The 24,113-nt window shown below is 50.2% G+C and overlaps 1 long non-coding RNA gene across 3 annotated transcripts; it reads right to left on the reverse strand.

The window, feature by feature from the left end:
* Nucleotides 1-8,483: 8,483 nt before the first annotated feature.
* Nucleotides 8,484-22,895, reverse strand: LOC138446123 (uncharacterized). Of its 3 annotated transcripts, XR_011259134.1 has the most exons (7): nt 22,734-22,895; nt 21,122-21,228; nt 19,367-19,500; nt 17,960-18,050; nt 17,210-17,330; nt 10,389-11,222; nt 8,484-9,149 (listed from the first exon to the last, which is right to left on the reverse strand). It is a non-coding gene; the product is annotated as an uncharacterized lncRNA (long non-coding RNA). The 3 variants fall into 3 exon arrangements; XR_011259133.1 differs by lacking the exon at nt 17,960-18,050; XR_011259135.1 differs by lacking the exon at nt 17,960-18,050 and having other exon boundaries at nt 19,422-19,500; nt 22,734-22,891.
* Nucleotides 22,896-24,113: the final 1,218 nt, after the last annotated feature.

The raw sequence follows: 24,113 nt of genomic DNA on the forward strand, positions 1-24,113 counted from the left end.
AGGAGCCGGCTGCGCGAGGCTGGGAGACGCCACCGGCTCCTTCCTCGCCTCAGCTCCGCTCCTGCCTCGCCTTTGCACCTAGGCCCCAGGCGTCCTTGGGGAGAGCTTAGGGGCCCGTGGCTAGGGCTCCAGCAGGAAGAGCTCTGTGCGAAGGAAGGGAAGGGTTAGTGCAGGGCTCCTCCAGCGGTTGCTTGGCCTCCCAGACTCAGCGCTGCACGGAGTGCACCAGGCTCCCATGGCCCCTGGCTGGGGTCTGCAGCCCCGCACACCCGGAGGCTGACTCCCTGGGCGCCCAGCAGCTGCCTCTCACACGTAGATTCCCTAGCGTTCTCCTCCCCAGCAGAGACGTGTGCAGCTGGTTGGGGCCTGCCCCTGCGTGGCTGGGCTCCCGCCCACAGCCCCAGCTCAGGGCAAGCAGCCCCTGAGCCAAGAACTGCAGGAGGCGCAGAGCGCCCCCACCTGGAAGCCGAGTGAACAGCTGGCGGGTAGGTGAGCCTCCTTGAGGGAAGAAGAGGCAGCCCAGCCTCGTTTGGCTCAAGCCCTACTTGGCTGGAGCCGAGTGCGCCTCCAGAACGGCAGAGCTCCAGCTCTGCTCAGAGCCCCGATCTGGCAGAGTTGCTGGCGCGAGGCTGCACTGCCCTGGGCGAGCCTTGCCCAGATTTGCCTCGCTGCAAGGCTTCCTGCCCAGAAGAAGCAGGCTGCGCGAGGCTGGGAGGCGCCACTGGCGCCTTCCTGGCCTCATTTCCGCTCCTACCTTGCCTTTGCACCTAGGCCCCAGGCGTCCTTAGGGAGGGCTTAGGAGCCGGTGGCTTGCACACTGCCAAGGGTTCCAGCAGGGAGAGCTCTGTGAGAGGGAAGGAAAGGCAAGTGCAGGGCACCTCCAGCGGTTGCTTGGCCGCCCAGACTCAGCGCCGAACGGAGTGCAGCAGCCTCCCAGGGCCCCTGGCTGGGGTCTGCAGCCCCGCACACCCGGAGGCTGACTCCCTGGGAGTCCAGCAGCTGCCTCACACACGTAGCTTCCCTAGCGCTCTCCTCCCCAGCAGAGACGTGTGCAGCTGGTTGGGGCCTGCCCCTGCGTGGCTGGGCTCCCGCCCACAGCCCCAGTTCAGGGCAAGCAGCCCCTGAGCCAAGACTTGCACGAGTCGCTGAGCGCCCCCACCTGGAAGCCGAGTGAACAGCTGGCGGGGAGGCGAGCGCCCTCGAGGGAAGAAGAGGCAGCCCAGCGTCGTTTGTCTCAAGCCCTACTTGGCTGGAGCCGAGTGCGCCTCCAGGACGGCAAAGCTCCAGTTCTGCTGAGAGCACCGATCTGGCAGAGTTGCTGGCGCGAGGCTGCTCTACCCTGGGCAAGCCTTGCCCAGACTTGCCTCCCTGCTAGGCTTCCTGCCCAGGAAGGAGGCGGCTGAGCGAGGCTGGGAGACGCCACTGGCTCCTTCCTGGCCTCAGCTCCGCTCCTGCCTTGCCTTTGCACCTAGGCCCCAGGCGTCCTTAGGGAGGGCTTAGGGGCCGGTGGCTTGCACACTGCCAAGGGCTCCAGCAGGAAGAGCTCTGTGCCAGGGAAAGGAAGGGCTAGAGCAGGGCTCCTCCAGCGGTTGCTTGGCCGCCCAGACTCAACGCCGCACGGAGTGCACCAGGCTCCCAGGGCCCCTGGCTGGGGTCTGCAGCCCCGCACACCCGGAGGCTGACTCCCTGGGAGTCCAGCAGCTGCCTCACACACGTAGCTTCCCTAGCGCTCTCCTCCCCAGCAGAAACGTGTGCAGCTGGTTGGGGCCTGCCCCTGCGTGCCTGGGCTCCCTCCCACAGCCCCAGCTCAGGGCAAGCAGCCCCTGAGCCAAGACCTGCAGGAGGCGCAGAGCGCCCCCACCTGGAAGCCGAGTGAACAGCTGGCGGGGAGGCGAGCCCCCTCGAAGGAAGAAGAGGCAGCCCAGCCTCTTTTGGCTCAAGCCCTACTTGGCTGGAGCCGAGTGCGCCTCCAGGACGGCAGAGCTCCAGCTCTGCTCAGAGGCCCGATCTGGCAGAGTTGCTGGCGTGAGGCTGCTCTGCCCTGGGCGAGCCTTGCCCAGAATTGCCTCGCTGCTAGGCTTCCTGCCCAGGAAAGAGCCGGCTGCGCGAGGCTGGGAGACGCCACTGGCGCCTTCCTGGCCTCAGCTCCGCTCTTGCCTTGCCCTTGCACCTAGGCCCCAGGCGTCCATTGGGAGGGCTTAGGGGCCAGTGGCTTGCACACTGCCTAGGGCTCAAGCCGGAAGAGCTCTGTGCGAGGGAAGAGAAGGGCTAGTGCAGGGCTCCGCCAGAGGTTGCTTGGCCGCACAGACTCAGTGCTGCACGGAGTGCACCAGGCTCCCAGGGCCCCTGGCTGGGGTCTGCAGCCCCGCCCACATGGAGGCTGACTCCCTGGGCGCCCAGCAGCTGACTCACACACGTAGCTTCCCTAGCGCTGTCCTCCCCAGCAGAGACGTGTGCAGCTGGTTGGGGCCTGCCCCTGCGTGCCTGGGCTCCCGCCCACAGCCCCAGCTCAGGGCAAGCAGCCCCTGAGCCAAGACCTGCAGGAGGCGCAGAGCGCCCCCACCTGGAAGCCGAGTGAACAGCTGGCGGGGAGGCGAGCCTCCTCGAGGGAAGAAGAGGCAGCCCAGCCTCGTTTGGCTCAAGCCCTACTTGGCTGGAGCCGAGTGCGCTTCCAGGACGGCAGAGCTCCAGCTCTGCTCAGAGGCCGGATCTGGCAGAGTTGCTGGCGCGAGGCTGCGCTTCCCATGGGGAGCCTTGCCCAGACTTGCCTCGCTGCTAGGCTTCCTGCCCAGGAAGGAGCCGGCTGCGCGAGGCCTGGAGACGCCACTGGCGTCTTCCTGGCCTCAGCTCCCCTCCTTCCTTGCCTTTGCACCTAGGCCCCAGGCGTCCTTTGGGAGGGCTTAGGGGCCGGTGGCTTGCACACTGCCAAGGGCTCCAGCAGGAAGAACTCTGTGCGAAGGAAAGGAAGGGCTAGTGCCGGGCTCCTCCAGCGGTTACTTGGCCGCCCAGACTCAGCGCCACACGGAGTGCACCAGGCTCCCAGGGCCCCTGGCTGGGGTCTGCAGCCCCGCACACCCGGACGCTGACTCCCTGGGCGCCAGCAGCTGCCTCACACACGTAGCTTCCCTAGCGCTCTGCTCCCCAGCAGAGACGTGTGCAGCTGGTTGGGGCCTGCCCCTGCGTGCCTGGGCACCCGCCCACAGCCCCAGCTTAGGGCAAGCAGCCCCTGAGCCAAGACCTGCAGGAGGCGCAGAGCGCCCCCACCTGGAAGCCGAGTGAACAGCTGGCGGGGAGGCGAGCCTCCTCGAGGGAAGAAGAGGCAGCCCAGCCTCGTTTGGCTCAATCACTACTTGGCTGGAGCCGAGTGCGCCTCCAGGACGGCAGAGCTCCAGCTCTGCTCAGAGGCCCGATCTGGCAGAGTTGCTGGCGCGAGGCTGCTCTGCCCTGGGCGAGCCTTGCCCAGACTTGCCTCGCTGCTAGGCTTCCTGCCCAGGAAGGAGCCGGCTGCTCGAGGCTGGGAGACGCCACTGGCGCCTTCCTGGCCTCCTAGGCCCCAGGCGTCCTTTGGGAGCGCTTAGGGGCCGGTGGCTTGCACACCGCCAAGGGCTCCAGTAGGAAGAGCTCTGTGCGAGGGAAGGGAAGGGCTAGTGCAGGGCTCATCCAGCGGTTGCTGGGCTGCCCAGACTCTTCGCCGCACGGAGTGCAAAAGGCTCCCAAGGTCCCTGGCAGGGGTCTGCAGCCCCGCACACCCGGAGGCTGACTCCGTGGGCACCCAGCAGCTGACTCACACACGTAGCTTCCCTAGCGCTCTCCTCCCCAGCAGAGACGTGTGCAGCTGGTTGGGGCCTGCCCCTCCGTGCCTGGGCTCCCGCCCACAGCCCCAGTTCAGGGCAAGCAGCCCCTGAGCCAAGACTTGCACGAGTCGCTGAGCGCCCCCACCTGGAAGCCGAGTGAACAGCTGGCGGGGAGGCGAGCGCCCTCGAGGGAAGAAGAGGCAGCCCAGCGTCGTTTGTCTCAAGCCCTACTTGGCTGGAGCCGAGTGCGCCTCCAGGACGGCAAAGCTCGAGCTCTGCTGAGAGCACCGATCTGGCAGAGTTGCTGGCGCGAGGCTGCTCTACCCTGGGCAAGCCTTGCCCAGACTTGCCTCGCTGCTAGGCTTCCTGCCCAGGAAGGAGCCGGCTGAGCGAGGCTGGGAGACGGCACTGGCTCCTTCCTGGCCTCAGCTCCGCTCCTGCCTTGCCTTTGCACCTAGGCCCCAGGCTTCCTTGGGGAAGGCTTAGGGGCCGGTGGCTTGCACACTGCCAAGGGCTCCAGCAGGAAGAGCTCTGTGCCAGGGAAAGGAAGGGCTAGAGCAGGGCTCCTCCAGCGGTTGCTTGGCCGCCCAGACTCAATGCCGCACGGAGTGCACCAGGCTCCCAGGGCCCCTGGCTGGGGTCTGCAGCCCCGCACACCCGGAGGCTGATTCCCTGGGAGTCCAGCAGCTGCCTCACACACGTAGCTTCCCTAGCGCTCTCCTCCCCAGCAGAAACGTGTGCAGCTGGTTGGGGCCTGCCCCTGCGTGCCTGGGCTCCCGCCCACAGCCCCAGCTCAGGGCAAGCAGCCCCTGAGCCAAGACCTGCAGGAGGCGCAGAGCGCCCCCACCTGGAAGCCGAGTGAACAGCTGGCGGGGAGCCGAGCCTCCTCGAGGGAAGAAGAGGCAGCCCAGCCTCGTTTGGCTCAAGCCCTACTTGGCTGGAGCCGAGTGCGCCTCCAGGACGGCAGAGCTCCAGCTCTGCTCAGAGGCCCGATCTGGCAGAGTTGCTGGCGCGAGGCTGCTCTGCCCTCGGCGAGCCTTGCCCAGACTTGCCTCGCTGCTAGGCTTCCTGCCCAGGAAGGAGCCGGCTGCGCGAGGCTGGGAGACGCCACTGGCGCCTTCCTGGCCTCAGCTCCGCTCCTGCCTTGCCCTTGCACCTAGGCCCCAGGCGTCCATTGGGAGGGCTTAGGGGCCAGTGGCTTGCACACTGCCACGGGCTCAAGCCGGAAGAGCTCTGTGCGAGGGAAGAGAAGGGCTAGTGCAGGGCTCCTCCAGCGGTTGCTTGGTCGCCCAGACTCAGCGCCGCACGGAGTGCACCAGGCTCCCAGGGCCCCTGGCTGGGGTCTGCAGCCCCGCACACCCGGAGGCTGACTCCCTGGGCACCCAGCAGCTGACTCACACACGTAGCTTCCCTAGCGCTCTCCTCCCCAGCAGAGACGTGTGCAGCTGGTTGGGGCCTGCCCCTGCGTGCCTGGGCTCCCGCCCACAGCCCCAGCTCAGGGCAAGCAGCCTCTGAGCCAAGACCTGCAGGAGGCGCAGAGCGCCCCCACCTGGAAGCCGAGTGAACAGCTGGCGGGGAGGCGAGCCTCCTCGAGGGAAGAAGAGGCAGCCCAGCCTCGTTTGGCTCAAGCCCTACTTGGCTGGAGCCGATTGCGCCTCCAGGACGGCAGAGCTCCAGCTCTGCTCAGAGGCCCGATCTGGCAGAGTTGCTGGCGCGAGGCTGCTCTGCCCTGGGCGAGCCTTGCCCAGACTTGCCTCGCTGCTAGGCTTCCTGCCCAGGAAGGAGCCGGCTGCGCGAGGCTGGGAGACGCCACTGGCGCCTTTCTGGCCTCAGCTCCGCTCCTGCCTTGCCTTTGCACCTAGGCCCCAGGCGTCCATTGGGAGGGCTTAGGGGCCGGTGGCTTGCACACTGCCAAGGGCTCCAGCAGGAAGAGCTCTGTGCGAAGGAAGGGAAGGGCTAGTGCAGGGCTCCTCCAGCGGTTGCTGGGCTGCCCAGACTCAGCGCCGCACGGAGTGCACCAGGCTCCCAGGGTCCCTGGCTGGGGTCTGCTGCCCCGCACACCCCGAGGCTGACTCCCTGGCCCCCAGCAGCTGCCTCACACACGTAGCTTCCCTAGCGCTCTCCTCCCCAGGCGAGACGTGTGCAGCTGGTTGGGGCCTGCCCCTGCGTGCCTGGGCTCCCGCCCACAGCCCCAGCTCAGGGCAAGCAGCCCCTGAGCCAAGAGCTGCAGGAGGCTCAGAGCGCCGCCACCTGGTAGCTGAGTGAAGAGCTGGCTTGGAGGCGAGCCTCCTCGAGGGAAGAAGAGGCCGTCCAGCCTCCTTTGATTCAAGCCCTACTTGGCTGGAGCCGAGTGTGCCTCCAGGACGGCAGGGCTCCAGCTCTGCTCAGAGGCCCGATCTGGCAGAGTTGCTGGCGCGAGGCTGCTCTGCCCTGGGCGAGCCTTGCCCAGACTTACCTCACTGCTAGGCTTCCTGCCCAGGAAGGAGCCGGCTGCGTGAGCCTGGGAGACGCCACTGGCGCCTTCCTGACCTCAGCTCCGCATCTGCCTTGCCTTTGAACCTAGACCCCAAGCGTCCGTGGGTAATGCTTAGGGGCCGGTGGCTTGCATACTGCCAAGAGCTCAGGCAGGGCGAGCTCTGTGAGAGGGAAGGGAAGGGCAAGTGCAGGGATCCTCCAGCGGTTGCTTGGTCGCCGAGACTCAGCGCCGCACGAAGAAACGCACCTCCCAGGGCCACTGGCTGGGGTCTCCATCCCGGCATACCTGGAGGCTGACTCCGTGGGTGCCGATCAGCTGCCTCTCACATGTCGTTCCCTTGCGCTCTCTTCCCCAGCAGAGAAGTGTGCAGCAGTTTGGGGTATGCCCCTGCGTGTCTTGACTCCCGCCCACAGCCCCAGCTCAGGGCAAGCAGCCCCTGAGCCAAGACCTGCAGGAGGCACAGAGCTTCCGCGCCTGGAAGCCGAAGGAAGAGCATTCAAGGTGGCAAGCCTCCTCGAGGTAAGAAGAGGCAGCCCAGCCACGTGCGGCTCAAGCCCTGCTTGGCTGGATCTGAGCGCGCCTCCAGTATGGCAGATCTCCAGCTCTGCTCAGAGGCCCGATCTGGCAGAGTTCCTGGTCTGAGGCTGCTCTGCCCTGGCCGAGCCTTGCCCTGACTTGCCTGGCTGCTAGGCTTCCTGCCATGGAAGGAGCAGGCTCCTTGAGCCTGGGAGATGCCACTGTCGCCTTCCTGGCCTCAGCTCTGCTCCTGCCTTGCCTTTGCACCAGGCGTCCTTGGGGATGGCTTAGGGGCCGGTGGGTTGCACACTGCCAAGGGCTCCAGCAGGGAGAGCTCTGTCAGAGGCAAGGGAAGGGCAAGTGCAGGTCTCCTCCAGCGGTTGCTTGACAGCCCAGACTCAGCGCCGCACGGTGAGCACCAGGCTCCTTGGACCCCTGGCGGGGCTCTGGAGCCCCGCACACCTCGAGTCTGACTCCGTGGGCGCCCAGTAGCTGCCTCACACACGTAGGTTCCCTAGCGCTCTCCTCTCCAGCAGAGACGTGTGCAGGTGGTTGGGTCCTGCACCTGTGTGTCTGGGCTCCTGCCCACAGCCCCAGCTCAGGGGAAGCAGCCCCTGATCCTAGACCGTAAGGAGGGGCAGGGAGCCGGCGCCTGGAAGCCGAGTGAACAGCATGCGGGAATCGAGCTTCCTAGGGGGAAGACGAAGCAGCCCAGCCGCCTTAGGCTGCAAGCCCTGCTTGGGCGGAGTCGAGTGCGCCTCCAGGATGGCAGAGCTCCAGCTCTGCTCAGAGGCCCGATCTGGCAGAGTTCCTGGTGCGAGGCTGCTCTGCCCTGGGCGAACCTTGCCCAGACTTGCCTCGCTGCTAGGCTTCCTACCCAGGAAGGAGCAGCCTTTGCAAAGTTGGGAGACGCCACTGGCGCCTTCCTGGCCTCAGCTCCACTCCTGTATTGCCTTTGCACCTAGGCCCCAGGCGTCCTTTGGGAGGCCTTAGGGGCCGGTGGGTTCCACACTGCCAAGGGCTCCCATAGTGAGAGGTCTGTTCAAGGGAAGGGATGGGTATATTTGGAGTACAATCCTGTATCAGATGTGAGGCCCACACCTTCACCCTGAACGCTCACTCTGAACCCTCACCCCGAACCCTTACCCTCACCCACGCCCTCACCCTGAACCCTCACCCTCACCCTCTCCCTGAACCCTCACCCTCACCCTCTCCCTGAACCCTCACCCTCACCCTCTCCCTGAATCCTCACCCTCATCCTGAATCCTAACCCTCACCCTGAATCCTTACCCTCACCCTCATCCTGAACCCTCACACCTCACCCCTCACCCTAACAAGTTTGGAGGGCTGTTCCACGAACTCTAACCTTTACCCTACCCTAACCGGACCCCCATCCACATCCTAACCCTAACCCACATCATAGTCACGCCCTCAGCCCTATACTTACCCTTGAAGTACCTACCCGCATCTTCTTCATTTTTGACACTTCCCATGCATAACAAAAGACGAGGTTGTAAGGTTTCAAACATGGATCCAAGACCCATTATCCACATAAAAGGGATATAAATACTATGATCACATCATTTAAATCTCTTGCATCACCAAAATACCTCTCCACCACTTATCCAGTCGCCATTGATGGATCACATCTATCTCATACATTTTATAACTTAGCAATCAAATACGCACCAGGACTCTGGGTAATTATAGAGACAAGATTTATTTATACCATAAATATTTCAACAAATTCCACTTTCTACGATGAGTTCAATCTTCACAAAAGTAGGATGAACAGCACCTGTTTCCACTAGGATCCATAGAGCGTGAAAATCTTAATGATGACCACCAGAAAGGTCAGCACGGTTGATATCACAGATTTTTCAGTGTTCCAATACAAGTTCTACCCAAATCCATAAAGAAAGACATACGCATAGGAAACTACAAATTGAAAGCAAGTCTATTGAGATAAATATTGGACATCAATTGTATGAATCTTTAAGGCATAACTGCAGACATTCTTCAGACATTCTTCAAATTCATAGAATGACAACAAAGTATGGCTACGTACAATCCATTCGGTTTTATGAACCACTCATGAATAACCTCACAAGCCATTTGAAACCAGATGACAATTTCAAATAGCTTTGATCTACAAACAAGGCTGTGAGACAGAAAGTTAAAATCGAAATACATGAAGTAAATCCTCAATAGATATGAAAACATCCCATGGTAGTGAAGTCAATTAGCATTAGTTATTAGGGCTTTCATGCACAGACTCATCTCTGATCGATGTGATCCCAATTCATATTTGGCAAAAAATACGAAAGCTGATCTTAACAGTCATATTATTTTTCTTTGTACCCCTAAAAAGAAAAATGAACATGAAAAACTAAATTAAGCTTGGAGGCTCACATTTCCCAATCGGTATACAAAGCAACAGCATGTCAAACTTTCTAATTCACATATGCATTTAAATGAAATTGGATGAAATACCCCTAAATAAACACATACTTCTATGCCCAATGTTTCACAAGGCAGAAAACGCTCAATGAATGAAACTGAGAGGGTAACAGCCAGGAAGGCCAGGGGTCTCCAAAGGGAGGAAATGGGGTGCAAGTGTCAGACAGTTGTTATCTGTCACTTCCGAGGCAGGAGGAAACAAGCTGTTATCTTTTTTCCCCTTCTTGATACAAATTTAAACAGAGATTTTCTCTTACAATTCTGTGTTGCTATAATGACACCTGGTTCCGCCTGAACTTCACTTTTCTCATACTTTGAGCTGACCAAGGCATTTTTCTCATGGAAAGGTTTGCCTTAAGCTATGTGAATGTACTATGTATTTACCCTAGACTCTATCTTCAAGTAGGTTCTGCCTAAAGGCTCAGAACTGACTTGACAAACCAATATGCTTTACTCATACATGGCTCTCCTGATCTATGTGAATGAAGCTATCCATTTGCTCATATCAATCGTTTTATGGCCCAGGATGACTCACCTGGTGCCACGGTCATCTCCATATATCTTGTGGGTGAGGGGTCTGCTGCCATTCCTTTCTCTAATGAGTAGACTGCTAGTAGCTAGATAACATCCAGCCAAAGATGAGTAGGGGGGCACTCTTTCTGCCCCCTTCTGATGTCTATGTCAGAAGCTTTCTCTCTTTTATACTTTAATAAAACGTTGGGACACAAAAGCTCTGACTGATCAACCCTCATCACTGGCCCCGGGTTGAATTCTTCCTCTAAGGAGCCCAAGAATTCAAGCATCTTTCATGGTTAGACAACAACCTTTCCAAACAATGGTCTTTTCAAAAAAAAAAAATGATGATAAGTGATGAGTATGCATATGTCTACGAATGAAATGGGACCTATATGTCAAACCACATAAAAATATATCTTCCCTCAACATACATATAACACAACCAGGCCTTCACATGCATCGATTCTCCAACTATCAAGTCATACAAATATGGATGTAAAATATCACAATACATTCCAAAGTTTAAAAGTGATGGATATTGACTTTCGCCCGCTGGTGCTTCTTTTTATGTCATCTCCATTATATTAGCTATGACAACGAATCATGTGCTGTGCGAAGTCACTTACATTGTGTCCAACTCCTTGGGATCATATGGACTAGGCCCCACCAGGCTCCTCTCTCCATGAGATTCTCTAGGCAAAGATACTGGAGGGGGTTGCCATGCTCTCCCTCAGGAGATCTTCCTGCCCCAGGGATGGAATCCATACCTCCCATGTCTCCTGCATGGGTATGTTCTGCATGTTCTTTACCACTAGAACCACCTGGGAAGCCCCAAGACACATGAACATCAGTGGATTTGGGGATCCACGGGGCATATACAGAACCATTCCTCCAACAAAACTGAAGAATGACTTTAAAATCTCAAACAAAACATGAGTATATGTGTTCACAAACTTCATGGAGCAAGGGTTTCTTCGATCTGAAAACTGGCATCGATGAAGGACTGTGTGAAGAATACTTCAAAGTCTATTTGGCAAACACAGCCTACGTTGGCTATATTTAGTCCTCAGTTGAATGGAATGTCATGAGTACTGGTCATTTCAAATAAGTAGCCTATGACGCTGTTTACACTTATTGGGACGCGTGGTATACCACATTCACACATTTCAGTAGCATTGGTGCAAAAACGATACATTTCTCAGGGGAAGCTTCTACATGGACTCCTGGGATCAGAGCTCTAACTCATACACACATACTTTTCCTTTTAAAATGATCCTGCATGATAAGCAAACAAAACACTGGATGAACACCTAGACGGTGAGCTCTGTACTAAATGATTTTAAAGCCAGTAGATGGAATGAGCTGATGAGGAAGACTACAAACGAGTCATCTTCTTCAACTTGGTCAAACCGCTCATAGTCATACAAGTGAATGAAAAGTTGAGCCTGTTGTCATTAAATCTGTTTAAAAGAAATAGAATAATAAAACAAATTAGTAACTCTTATTTTCTTAATAAACATTGTATTATTTCTGCACAGCTTTGTTACTGGCATGAATAGAATATCTACAATAATAACTTGTCACAGTGAAATGGATTCACATTCGATATCGATTCACATCTATAATTGATGCCATAGCTGTTTGATACTATTGCTTGAATGAATGCAACTTATGTGACTTCACAAACTACAAACACGACTAACATAATAGGTATTAAAAAACCTTGAGTGACATGAGCGTGAAGACTTAGTAGAGTTGCTCTCAAGAATAATGATACTATTATTCGCTCTAGCCATAGTACTGGAATCTGTACATTAACACCCCTGCAAAACAAAAGGAAAGGATAGAATAATAATAAAGGAACTTCATAACTATATTCCTACTGTAAACATTCAACACTATGTTTTCTTTTAAACTGACTTTCATATTTGGTCTACTGTAACCTCTTCTGTGTTCATTTTATGCTAAACTTATTGCTAACAGTAAAATTACCATACGAGCTCTAATTAATTTTTTTTTTTACTTGCAAAGCTACTGATAGAACCAAAGGCCAATATCTACATCAAACAGGAGAAACGGAATGGAAACTGTAAACAATTTTATGGAAGAACATTTCCGTGCTCCTATTCAGTCAAATGGGCATTCAAAAGGATGTGATTTTTCTGAAAGTTTATTTCAGAAACTTGGAATTGGATGACTGCAAACAATAAAACTAACAATATATTGATACATAATATTAATAATATACAGTGGGTCATTCTTTTTTTATTCTGCCACAGCTAACAGACAGAAAGTCAGTTGTCATAACTACTACTAACATAAGACCCTCACCGATAAGTGAAGATATATAGGAAAATCCATAATAGCTCTAAAAACCATCAAAGATAAAATGGTAATTAAAAAATACACTGACAGTTTAGCTGGTATAAGAAACAGGATGATTATGAAAGCAAAGCCAACAATCATGGATAGGCCATGGAAGCCCGTGGCTGTCACCAGTGTTGACTTATATCCTTCATCTGAGGTTGTTAAAAGCGCTTGGTAAAATCCAGAGGTTTGCAGCAGTGGTAACCTCCTGAACAGACTGAAATAAAAAGGGTTTCCAGAATATCCTGATGATTTCCATCTACTAGGCTGTGATGAGCTCAAGCAATGCATACTCCAGAGGACAGAAGACAGACAGGTTGGGAACACGTCTACTGCACTTACGGAGAAAGGGAATGTTGCTGCTCAGCCTAGTACAAGTGTAGAAGCAACACCTTGGTGATTCGACCTTTAAAGACTCGATACATATGAGAACGACTGGTATGAATAAACCTTCAGAAGTGCTTTCTCAGACCTCCTCCCATCATAAGCACAAGCATAATGAAAACACTGAGTTTTCATGGTCTCACCCAAAATAAGACTCACTTATGGCTTTGCTTTGAGAATAGTTGAACTACTCATTGTTCAAGAGAAATGATCCTTTCTTCTCTGAAGATTTGTGAATCATTCACAGGGTGTGGTGAATAAACTACTTAAGGGTCTAATACATAAAAATGCAATAGGCTAAGCACAGAGATGTTTTTCTCCCTTTCTCAAAGGATGGAACATTTTGTATTTGCACTGATTTTATGTCTTGACTTCATGTACAATTATATACTGATTTTTTTAGTTGACATACAATAGGACTAAAAATATTGATATAATACTGATAACTCATGTTGGTATGTGTGGTTGTCACATAGGATTCACAGGAGATTTAAATTCACAGTTGTCAACGTAAAGGATGAATGCTATTTAGCTTCTTCGTGAATCTAGGCCACGAATGAAGAGTTTTCCTCAACATATTTCACTGAGAGAAATACAAGGATGATAGGCATAATACTATGCTTCGACTCATGGATATCTAAGCATTGCTCACAATACAGATCTGATTTTCAACATCAGGGTTCTTTCAGTGTCCTTGAACAGCATTTGTTTTTCTGTATACAGAAGAAAAAACTCATGAGTATCAAACTGGTTCACATAAAACATGTGTATGAATTGTTATCTTCCTGAACCAGGGATCAAACCCACATCACTTCCCCCTCCTGCACTGGTAGGCAGATTTTTTATTTATCAACTGTGCCACCTAGGAATCGACATACATTTCAAGGACCACTGCCATCAGCTTCTACTGTTCATGACCAAAGTAGGAGAAACAATATTGGAAGAAGTACTCATAAGGGTACTCATAGGAAGTACTCATAAGTCAAGGAACTGTTATACTGGGTACTCTCGTTGTTACTGGGACAAGTCAGTTCCTCCGATGATGATGGGTATAACTGAAAAATTATTACAAATGCATGGGCTGTGATGTCTACGTGATAAATGTGTTCCTCTTATACTATTGCTTCAGGGATGCCTACTTCAGCATGAAGGAATGCACTTCAAGGGATGCCCGCTATTCCAGCTCAAGCAACAGATAGTGAAGTGCAGATCATTGTCCTTTGTTGAAAATAATCAGCACTTTGTCAACATAGGGAACATGCCAGAGGAACCCTTGGGATGGAACTCTAAAAACAGGTTGGGCCCTCTTTTTGCCAAGCCCTGCGATAAAATACAAATCAGAAAAAGAAAAATAGCATCGGTTTTGTCAGGACTTCCTCATCTTTTCTTTCTTGGTAGCAGGAAGCAGACATTGAGGCCAGAGGACTGCAGGATTTCATTGTGAACTAACGTTGGGTGGGGTGGAAGCTCATCACTCTAGTAAGAATGTGGTTCAAAAAAATGGAATTTCATTCACTTCATGGACATAGAGTTCTATAATCCTTCATTAAGGAATTCAATAAGCTATATTTCCTTACACCTTCACAATCTCTTGGTTTACGAGAACATCAATTGCTAGTCCAGCACTTATACAATGAGTGTTACAGGTAGTATGAATGTATAAATGATGATGAGCAATGACAGGAAGTTTATTTAATCTCTGTTTGAATTCTTGATTTTTTATATAATTTTTTATAATATCCTTACAGATGTGAATATTTTACTGACATGTATAAATACACGTTGAGTAGTGCTATGATAACTCATAGTGTTGGCACAATAAATATCATGGTTACTATGTGCTTTTCATATATTCCTTTTGAGATTCTCTTCCATTATACATTATCATAAGATATTTAATAGTTTCCTAAACTGTACAGTAGGTCCTTGTGGCTTCTTTTATATATAGTAATGTACTTGTTAATAATTCAAACAAAAACTGGTACACAAATACTCATAGTGACATTCACAATAGCTCAAAGGTAGAACTCATTCAAGTGTCCGTTGGTGGGAGACTGAATATGCAACACAAGGTATATTCAGAAGCTTGAACGGTATTCCACCATACGAAAAAGTACATTAAATGGTGCTGCCACTCTGCAAGACATTACAGAAATGACTCCAAAACAAACACATGGAATAAATACATAGTTCGATTCCAATTCAAGCTATGTACCCAAAAGGATTGGGAAAGGGGGCTGAAAAAATGGATACTTCTTCCGTCATACTCACAACAGCATGATTCACACTGGCAAACAAACAGAAGTGATCTAAGTGTCCATGGCAGCCAATTCCATAAACAAACTGTGGTATACACACAATGGAATCTGATTCGGCCCTTCAAAGTCAGTAATTCTGACAATGCGACAATGTGGACAAACCTTATGGTCATTAGATCATGTGAAATAAACCAGACCAAGAAAAGACAAACGTTCTGTGATTCCACTCATATGAGATATCCAAACAAGTCAAATCTGTCAGAAATAGCAGAGAGTGATTCCGACCGATCGAAAAGAGTTCATGTTTCATGGACCTCAGTTTCCCTTGGAAAAACTGACTTCCCGTGATATCTCCAAAACCAATTAGACAAATAATTGGAAGCTATATCCAGTCAAATGAATGTAGACATAATGTTATATACAGTGTACACCAAACTCACTCAAACTTCTTAACAGACAAAAGGCAAAACTGTATCTATGGTACCTCAGCTTAGCTTAAAACTGTATCTACAGTACCTCACTTCTGCTTATAAAATTTAACAACAACAACAACAACACACTAAAGTCTATCCAAAAAAGGATATAAAACATATATAACATTAACTTTAAAGAATTAGACATTTAAACTGTGAAAAACCTTATTCACAAAACTTAAACACAAGCCACAGGAAAATATATTTATAAAATACATATCTGATAAAGGATTGTACTCCAAATATACCAAAAAATCTAGAACAATCTCATAAAAAATGTATACACCTAAACACCTGTCCTACAAAAATATAAAGATAGTAAATAAGCCTATCAAAAAGACTCAAAATCACATATCATTAGGAAATTACAAACTAAAATAACAGTGAGGTAGCACTGCACACCTATTAGATCCAGTAAACTCAAAAAAAAAAACGGGGGTAGGGCACAACTTCTCCGGTGGCTCAGTGGTAAAGAATCTGCCTGACAATGCAAGACACTCTAGTTTGATCCCTTACCCCAGAAGATCCCACATGCCACAGAGAAACATAGCTGGATTTTTCCACAGCTAAACAAAGCTCACCTGTGACCTGAATACTATATGGCTAGCACTTACTAAACAGCTTTGAAAACGTCCAGACAAAAAGTATCACATGATTATATACAACAGCTCTACTTGTAATAACTAAAAACTTTCAAATATCAGGATGTCTTCAGTAGATGACAGTGTAAACAAATGGGGATACATCCAAAGTGAAGGGGAGCAAATGCTACCACAAAATATACCACCTCAGCATGAGAATTAGTGGGACCCAATTAACTTTTTTTTTTAGAGGACACATGATCATCTCTGAAACCCAAGTTCAAGACAGCTCTTCTGTGAGTCACATTTACCAGAGAAATCTCATTTCAAAGGAATCCTCTCTATATGCCAGATAGAAGGATGAGACACAGTCTTTTGAAACTCTTTTTTCTTTTCTATCGATAGGGAAAGCTAAGCCGTAAATCTGCACAACAACCATACCCTTCCTTTCCTTTGGTTGTATCTGTAAAATATTTGTTTCTTTTTTAATTTGGCTGCGCCAGGTCAACCTTCATTGAGGTAAGCCAGATATTTAGCTACAACATGCAAATTCTCCTTTGTGGCATGGGAGATCTAGCTCTTGGATCAGGGAATGAACCTGGGCCTCCTTCTTTGGGAGTGTCCAGTCTCAGCCACTGGACCACCAGAAAGTGCCTGTTTTGTTTTCAGATGAAGATGGAATCTAAGGTGATATCTTGGGCCATTTCAGTCACTGACTCAGTTTCCTGAGTTTCTCCAAAGCACGCACAAGGTGCACATTATTAAACTGGTTTGCAAAACAAGAAAAGGTTGTCTGCTACAACACTGTATGCTTACAAATATCTAAATGGTAAATGGCATATTATTTATTTTTAATTACTATGGGGGGGGGGAGAAAGAATGCAGGATTCATACATGTTACCACATGAATAAATATTAAAACCATCTTCAGTGAAAAAGAAATCCACATCGAAAAGGTCACCCAGAACCCTTATTCACCATGTCTGCTTTCAATCCATCAAGTTTGTCCAAATAACTGAAAATCTCAGTAACACTCTAAATAAAGAAAAAAGGATGAAGATGGAAACAAAAGATATATTCATACACTTGAACAATTGCTAAAAGTGGAAGTGGGGCAGTGGATTACATTATAATGTAGGTACCATATGATTTCCTGATTTTGGAGATTATGTGCTGGTTCTGCAGAAGGTACCCATTTTGGATAAAACACATAGAGTATTTTAGATGATGTGGCAAATGCTAGCACTTGTTCCCATTGCTAGGCATTTTCTGTACATTTTAAATGACTGGAAAGTATACTAGGTTTCAAAACAACCATGTCAATACCACAAAAGAAATTTAGAGCAGACAGGCAGGAAACTTTCTGATACAGGCCAAGACTTACCCAGATGAAGTTCAAGGGAAGCTGCGATGCTCACTGCCCGTGAAGGAGTCCACGTGGAATGAAGAAGTAGTGTGGGAAGTCTATTAGTAACCACCATGTCTTGGGTCCTCTGGATGACCTACTGCAGGAGAAACAGATCTTACAGATAAAATGTTCCACATCACTTCACAAAAAGTTGTTAGACTACATTCAGTAAAGCTGAATCATTTTGGATTAATTTACAATCATAAAATACTACCCTTTACAGTCCAAAAATCACTTGCATTTCTATACACTAATAACAATCAGGAAAAAAATATTAAGAAAATCCCACTTAAATAAAACATCTAGCAACAAACTTAATCAAGAACATAAAAAACCAGTAGTCAGAAAACTAGAAGGCACTGATAAAGAAACCAAAGAAAATACAAACACACAGAAAATTATTCCACGCTCATGCACTGGAACAATGAGGAATTAAAAGGTCCATTCCAACCAAAGTCATCAACAAATACACGGACTGCAATCACAAAATAATATTCAATGGCATTTTTCACAGAAATAGAAATATTCCTAATATTAGGCTGCTACTGTTGAACAGGACCTTAAACGGCCAAAAAGACTCTGAGAAAGAGGAACACAGCTGGAGGCATCTTCCTATCCCTCTTCAAACTACATCACGGAGCTGTAGTGACCACCACAGTGAGGAACTGGCAGGAACACAGACACATGGACTCCAGGAGAGAATAGAGAGCCCAGAAACGAACCCACCTGTACATGGTCAGTTCCTGAAAATCAAACCAGGAACGAGCGAAGAGGAAAGGACAGTCTTCTCAAGAAACAGTGACAGGAAAATGGCCACCTACACGGAAGAACATCAGTGTTCATCCTCTACATCATCTAACGCAAATCTAACTGAAAACCCACCGCTTTGCACACGGAGCTCTTTCCCCCTGAGTCCTCTGAGATGGACCTCCAGTCAGCCCTCAGCTGGACACAGGAAACGTCTACTCCATCCTCATTTTTCGCTCTTGCAGCGCCTCCCTGCTGGTGGGCACTGAGGCAACCCTGCTCCTCTCAGCCTGGATGCAGCCCTGTTATCCAGAAGCCTGAGCCCTGATGGTCCTGAGGAGACAAAGCTCCCGCCAGCTGCTCACGGAGCAGAGTCTAAAGGCAAAGCGTCCTGCGCCCGCGGGTCAGAGGGGCCTTTGGCGCCCCCTGCGGGCCACAAGAGAAGAGCGGGCAGCCCGGTGCTCACAGACCTCAGAGGGCTCACCCAGAAGCAGCTCTGCTGTGAGCACTCAGACTGGAAGCCCAAACTGAAATGGAGCAGAATAGCTCCATGACCCTCCGCAAAACATGGCTAAGGAACAATCAGAGCCTGCATGGAATGCAGCCATAAAAAGGAACACATTTGAGTTTGTTCTAATAAAGGGGAGGGAAGTCAGTCAAAGAGAGAAAAACATGGAATCTAGAAGGATGGTACTGACGAGTCTGTTCACAGAGCAGCAATGGAGGTGCAGACATAGAGAACAGACTTACAGACGAGGGTGGGGAACAAGAGGGAGAGGGTGAGATGAATGGAGAGAGCAGCATGGATGCAGGTACACCTACATTTGTAAATAGACAACCAATGGGAATTTGCTGTATGATTCAGGGAACTCAAACTGGGGCTCAGTAGTAACCTGGAGAGGTGGGAATGCGTGCGAGGTGGGAGGGAGATTCAAGAGCAAGAGGACATAGGTACACCTAATGTGGATGTATGACAAATCAAACCAATATTGTAAAGCAATGATCAATCAACTAAAAAGAAATAACTTTTAAAAAATCTGAACATAAACACAAACTTTGCAACAAGGTAACTCCATTTTAAAAACTATAGAATTTTAGAAAACTACTAAAGTTCTACATGACCTTTGGTCTGGTAATCAGGTCTAACATACACAAAACAAGCCAACTTACCAAATTATGAATATAAATTAGTTAAAACATTGCCTTTTATCATTTCATACATTTACCCCGTGGAGGACCTTACTCAAGAGAACCAAAAACAAACTGTTAAATGAACCACGGACCACCCACCCTGGCCAGGCAACAGAGAAAAGAAAACACTTGCAGGAGTCATCTTACAACAGGAGGCCCTGGGAAGGAACAAGGAACGAACAAGCTACCACCAACCAGAATTCTGGAGAGGTCAGGTGATGGGAGGCTCCAGTTCAGAGGTCCTACCAACCTCCCAGGATCCACATTGCTGGAATCCATCTCAGCTGAGTGATGCGTGTGCCCCCAAGAGAGATCCCAATTCAGAATGCCTGGCAAGAGACAAACCAGAAATTAACCCAATGACCATAAAACCTGAGACTGTGAGCCACGTGACAGAGTGGTTCTCTCCGTTTCCCTCACCCTCCTGCCCTCCACCCCGGCAGCCCTTCCCAATAAAGCCTCTCGCTTGGACAGCACTCCTCTCCTCAGACAACTCATTGCCCAGTGTCAGACAAGAACTCACTCTCAAGCCCTGGGAAGGGATCCCCCTTCCTTCATCAAAAGCAATATCCAGGAGAAAATATCTTCAAAACGTTATCTTGTAGAGAAGGAAATGGCAATGGCAGCCCGCTCCAGTACCATTGCCTGGAGAATCCCATGGACAGAGAAGCCTGGTAGGCTGCAACCCCGGGGTCACTAAGAGACGGACACGACTTCACTGAGTGACTTCACTTTCACTTTTCACTTTCATGCACTGGAGAAGGACATGGCAACCCACTCCAGTGTTCTTGCCTGGAGAATCCCAGGGACAGAGGAGCCTGGTAGGCTGCTGTCTATGGGGTAGCGCAGAGTCAGGCACGACTGAAGCGACGCAGCCGCAGCAGCAGCAGCAGCAGCAGCAGAGAAGGAAATGGCACCACCTGCAGTACTCTGGTCTCAGAAATCCCAGGGATAGAGGAGCTTGGTGGGCTACAGTCCAAAAGCAGGGCATTTCTGATGGGAGGAAACAGTCCCAGGGAAGCTGAGCTGCTCACCAAAGGCCCCAGAGCTTTGGATAGCACACCAGAGCTGGGGCTGAGGATTCCCAGCTGCCATGCCTCTTGATCCTGGCCTCTTTCACTAGATACATGTGTGGAAAACTAGAATCTAAAATATGCCCTGGTGGTTCCATAGTAAAGAATCCACCTGCCAGTGCTGGAGATGCATGTGCGATCCCTAGGATGGGAAGATTCCACATCCTATGGAGTCTGTGTGCCACAACAGCCGAACCTGTGCTCTAGATCCTGGAAGCCACGATGCCGAGTTCACATGCTGCAGCCACTGAAGCCCGTGAGCCTGTGCCCCTCAACAAGAGGAGACACTGCAGTGAGAAGCCTGCAAACCACTAGTTATGGCCCATGCTCACCAAAACTAGAGAAAAGCCCACACACAAAGATGCAACACAGCCAACAATCAATAAAACTGTTTTCCTAAAAAAATGCATATCTGACAAAGAAACTGTACTCAAATTGTCCAAGAACACTAGAGCAAACAAGCCCATTCATAATTGGTAGTGACTGAAATAGGCCACTGAGGGTATACTGATAGTAAACTATCATAGAAAAACATACTCAAGATACTGGTGCAATGCATGCAGAGCCCCCTTTGAAAGACAATCTGACAGGTTTTTTTTTTTCAGTAACCACATGGGACAAGCACTGAATTCTGTGTATGACAAGCGGTGGAAGCCAGGTATCTTACCATTGGAAGGCAAAGTTACAGATAAACAAAAGGAAACGTTACAATGTCCATGTCGTGGTGGATCAGGTTGGAGACATCACAAATTACCTTTAACTGAATATGTTCAAAGGTGAGCATATTGAGCTCCTACATGTATGTTTTAAATATCATTCTCTAATAAAAGGGAACAGGAAACATCTCTGATGGCCCAGTGGTAAAGAATCTGCCTACCGATGCAGGGAACACGGGTTCAATCCCTGTGTAGAAGATTCCACACACCCAGGGACAACGAAGCCCTTGAACAACTCTTGAAGTTTGCATGCTCCAGAGCCCAAGTTCTGCAAACAGAGAAAGCACTGCAATGAGAAGCCATGGCACAGCAACTAGAGGGTAGCCTCTGCTCACTACAACTAGACAAACGAGCAATAAAGACCCAGCACAGTCAAAAATAATGTAATGCTAATAAAGGGACAGTTCTTTGAAGAAATGACTGAGACTAGGGGTGAGACTGTAAATATATGAGCCAGGGTCATCTTAAATTATGAGAAATTAAAGAAACTAAAGACAACTATCAAGCTGTCCAAACTGATACAAATGAATGATGACACAGTGTTATCTGTATACACCAGCAAATAACAATCTGAAAGGGAATTTAAACAAACAATTCCCTTTCAATCATATCAACAGTAATAAAAGACTTTGCTATGGACAGAATGAGGATGACAAGACTGGCACACTGGAAATGATACATGATTGCTGAAAAATACCCTAAAGACATGGACAGATACTCCATAGTGATGAAAAGGCTTCAGTTGGCAATACCGTGGAAGGCATCTTCAATCTGAAATGAAGATTCAATATGAATTACAAAAGGCTGAAACGTGGCTGCTAAACCACAAAAGATGCCAGCATTCTCGGCCTCCAGAGAATTCAATCCAGGGCAAGTGAAGAAGCTTGATGGCTCAGAGGTTTTCTGTTTAAAAGTTTTATTAAAGTATAAAAGAGATCGAGAGAGCTGCTGACATAGACATTAAAAGGGGGAAGAAAGAGTACCCCCTGCTAGTCTTTAGCCAGATGTTATAGAGCCACTAGCAGTCTGCTAATGAAAGAAAGACAATGTCTCAGAGAGTGGCACCAGGCCCCTCACCCACAGCAAGCATTGAGATAACATTGGCAGCAGATGAGTCATCCCAGGCCATAAAATGATGGACATGAATCTTGAAGAAAGGCAGATTTCCAAGCAAATATATAGTTTCATTCACATAGATTAAGAGAACAAGGTATGAGTAAAACATACTGGTTTGTCAAGTCGTTTCTGAGCCTTTAGGGGGAAGTGACCTGAAGACAGAGCCTTGGGTAAATACATAGCACATTAGCATACCTTAAGACAAACATTTCCATAAGAAAAATGCATTGCTTAGTTCAAGGTTTGAGAAAAGTTAAATTCAGGTGGAGCCAGGAGTGGTCATGGCAACACAGAATTTTCAGAGAAACCTCCTTTTAAATTTGTATCAAGATGGAGAAAAAAAAATGCAGCACTCTTTTGTCTCCTCCTGCCTCTTAAGACAGAGAAAAAAACGTCTGACACTTGCAGTCTATTTTCTCTGGCTGGAGACCCCTGGCCTTCCTGCCTGTTATCCTCTCCAGGCCTGTAGGAAGCAACACACTAGGCTGCTTGGGAAAACCGCGCGGGTCTGAGCTTTATGCAAAGGGGTAAAGCGGCAAAACCCTTGGCCCCAAAGGCGAGGCTTTTCTGCGACCGCCATTTTAGTCGGCTCCGAGACTGCAAACAAAGAGGGCAGAATACATGGTTCCCTGCTCCACCCAGTCCGAGTTCCCTTACCTGTGGCCCACAGCCCTGCGCTCTACTCGCTGGATGCCAATCGACGGGGACCCAGGAGCCCACGAAACGAGCATTCCCAGCTGCAATGGCGAGCCCTGAGAGCACAACTGGGAAGCCTGGCCCCCGACGCGCCGCCATGTTCATCCCGCCCCAGACCCGCTCACGTGAGCCGCGCTCCTGACCAGCCGCCCAGGCTCGCCCCGCCCCCGACGCGCTCACGGTGCGCCCCACCCCCACGCCCCCTTCCAGGACAGGCCCGCGGGACCGCGACTGCCTCCAGGTGAAACACAAGGACAAGCAAATCCACCCCACCGAGACAATCCAAGCTTTTTCTCAGCTGATCTGTCTATGATTTAGGGATAAAACTATGACTATAGAAAGCAAAGATGACCTAGGACAGCCATGATAGTCTATAGAGCCAGACCCTGGCGGGCAGAGGCTTGAAGAGGGTCCGGGAGCTCTGTCAGAACAGCAAGCCTCTGTAGCGTAGCGGTTAGGTGCGCTGGTGAGCAGGCAGACGATGGTCTGTAAGTCAGGAGTTCAAGTCTGCAGCTTAACTCTTTTGCTCTTAGGGGGCGGGGGACAGCAACAGGCGGGACTTAGACCAGAAACGTTTATTTTTATTTTAGAGGTTTATTGTTTAGCTTAGGGTTAGGGTTCGGGCAACCCCCCAACTTGTTCAGGTTCGGGTTCAGGGTTAGGGTTAGAATTTGGGGATCCCCCCTCTTCTAAGAGTTCGGGTTTGGGTTAGGGTTCATGTCAGGGTCAGGGTTCGGGTTACGGTTAGGGTTAGCATTAGTGTTGGGGTTACAGCTTAAAGTGAGCCCTAATAGGGCCCATAGTTCTTTATTAGCCTGCCCTGGCGGGCCGAGGCTTGAAGAGGGTTCGGGAGCCCTGCTGAAAGCAGTAAGCCTCTGTATCATAGGGGTTAGGCGGGCCAGTAGGCAGGCAGACTACGGCCTCTAAATCAGGAGTTCAAGTCTCTAGTCTGACCTTTTCGCTTTTAAGGGGCAGGGGACTGCAAGAGCCAGGGCTTAGAGCAGAAAATTTTTTTATTTTAGAGGTTTATTGTTAAGCTTAGGGTTAGGGTTCGGGCAACCCCCCCCACTTGTTAGGGTTCGGGTTCAGGTTAGAATTCGGGGACCCCCCTCTTCTTAGAGTTCGGGGCGTTACCATTAGGGTTATAGGTTAAAGTGAGGGCTAAGAGGGTCCATAGTTCTTTATTAGCCTGCCCTGGTGGGCTGAGGCTTGAAGAATGCCTGGGAGGCTGACTCGTGGGCGCCCAGCAGCTGCCTCACACACGTAGCTTCCCTAGCCCTCTGCTCCCCAGCAGGGGGGTGTGCAGCTGGTTGGGGCCTGCCCCTGCCTGTCTGGGCTCCC

The sequence above is a fragment of the Ovis canadensis genome, chromosome 9, assembly GCF_042477335.2.
Source record: "Ovis canadensis isolate MfBH-ARS-UI-01 breed Bighorn chromosome 9, ARS-UI_OviCan_v2, whole genome shotgun sequence".
NCBI classification, from domain to species: domain Eukaryota; kingdom Metazoa; phylum Chordata; class Mammalia; order Artiodactyla; family Bovidae; genus Ovis; species Ovis canadensis.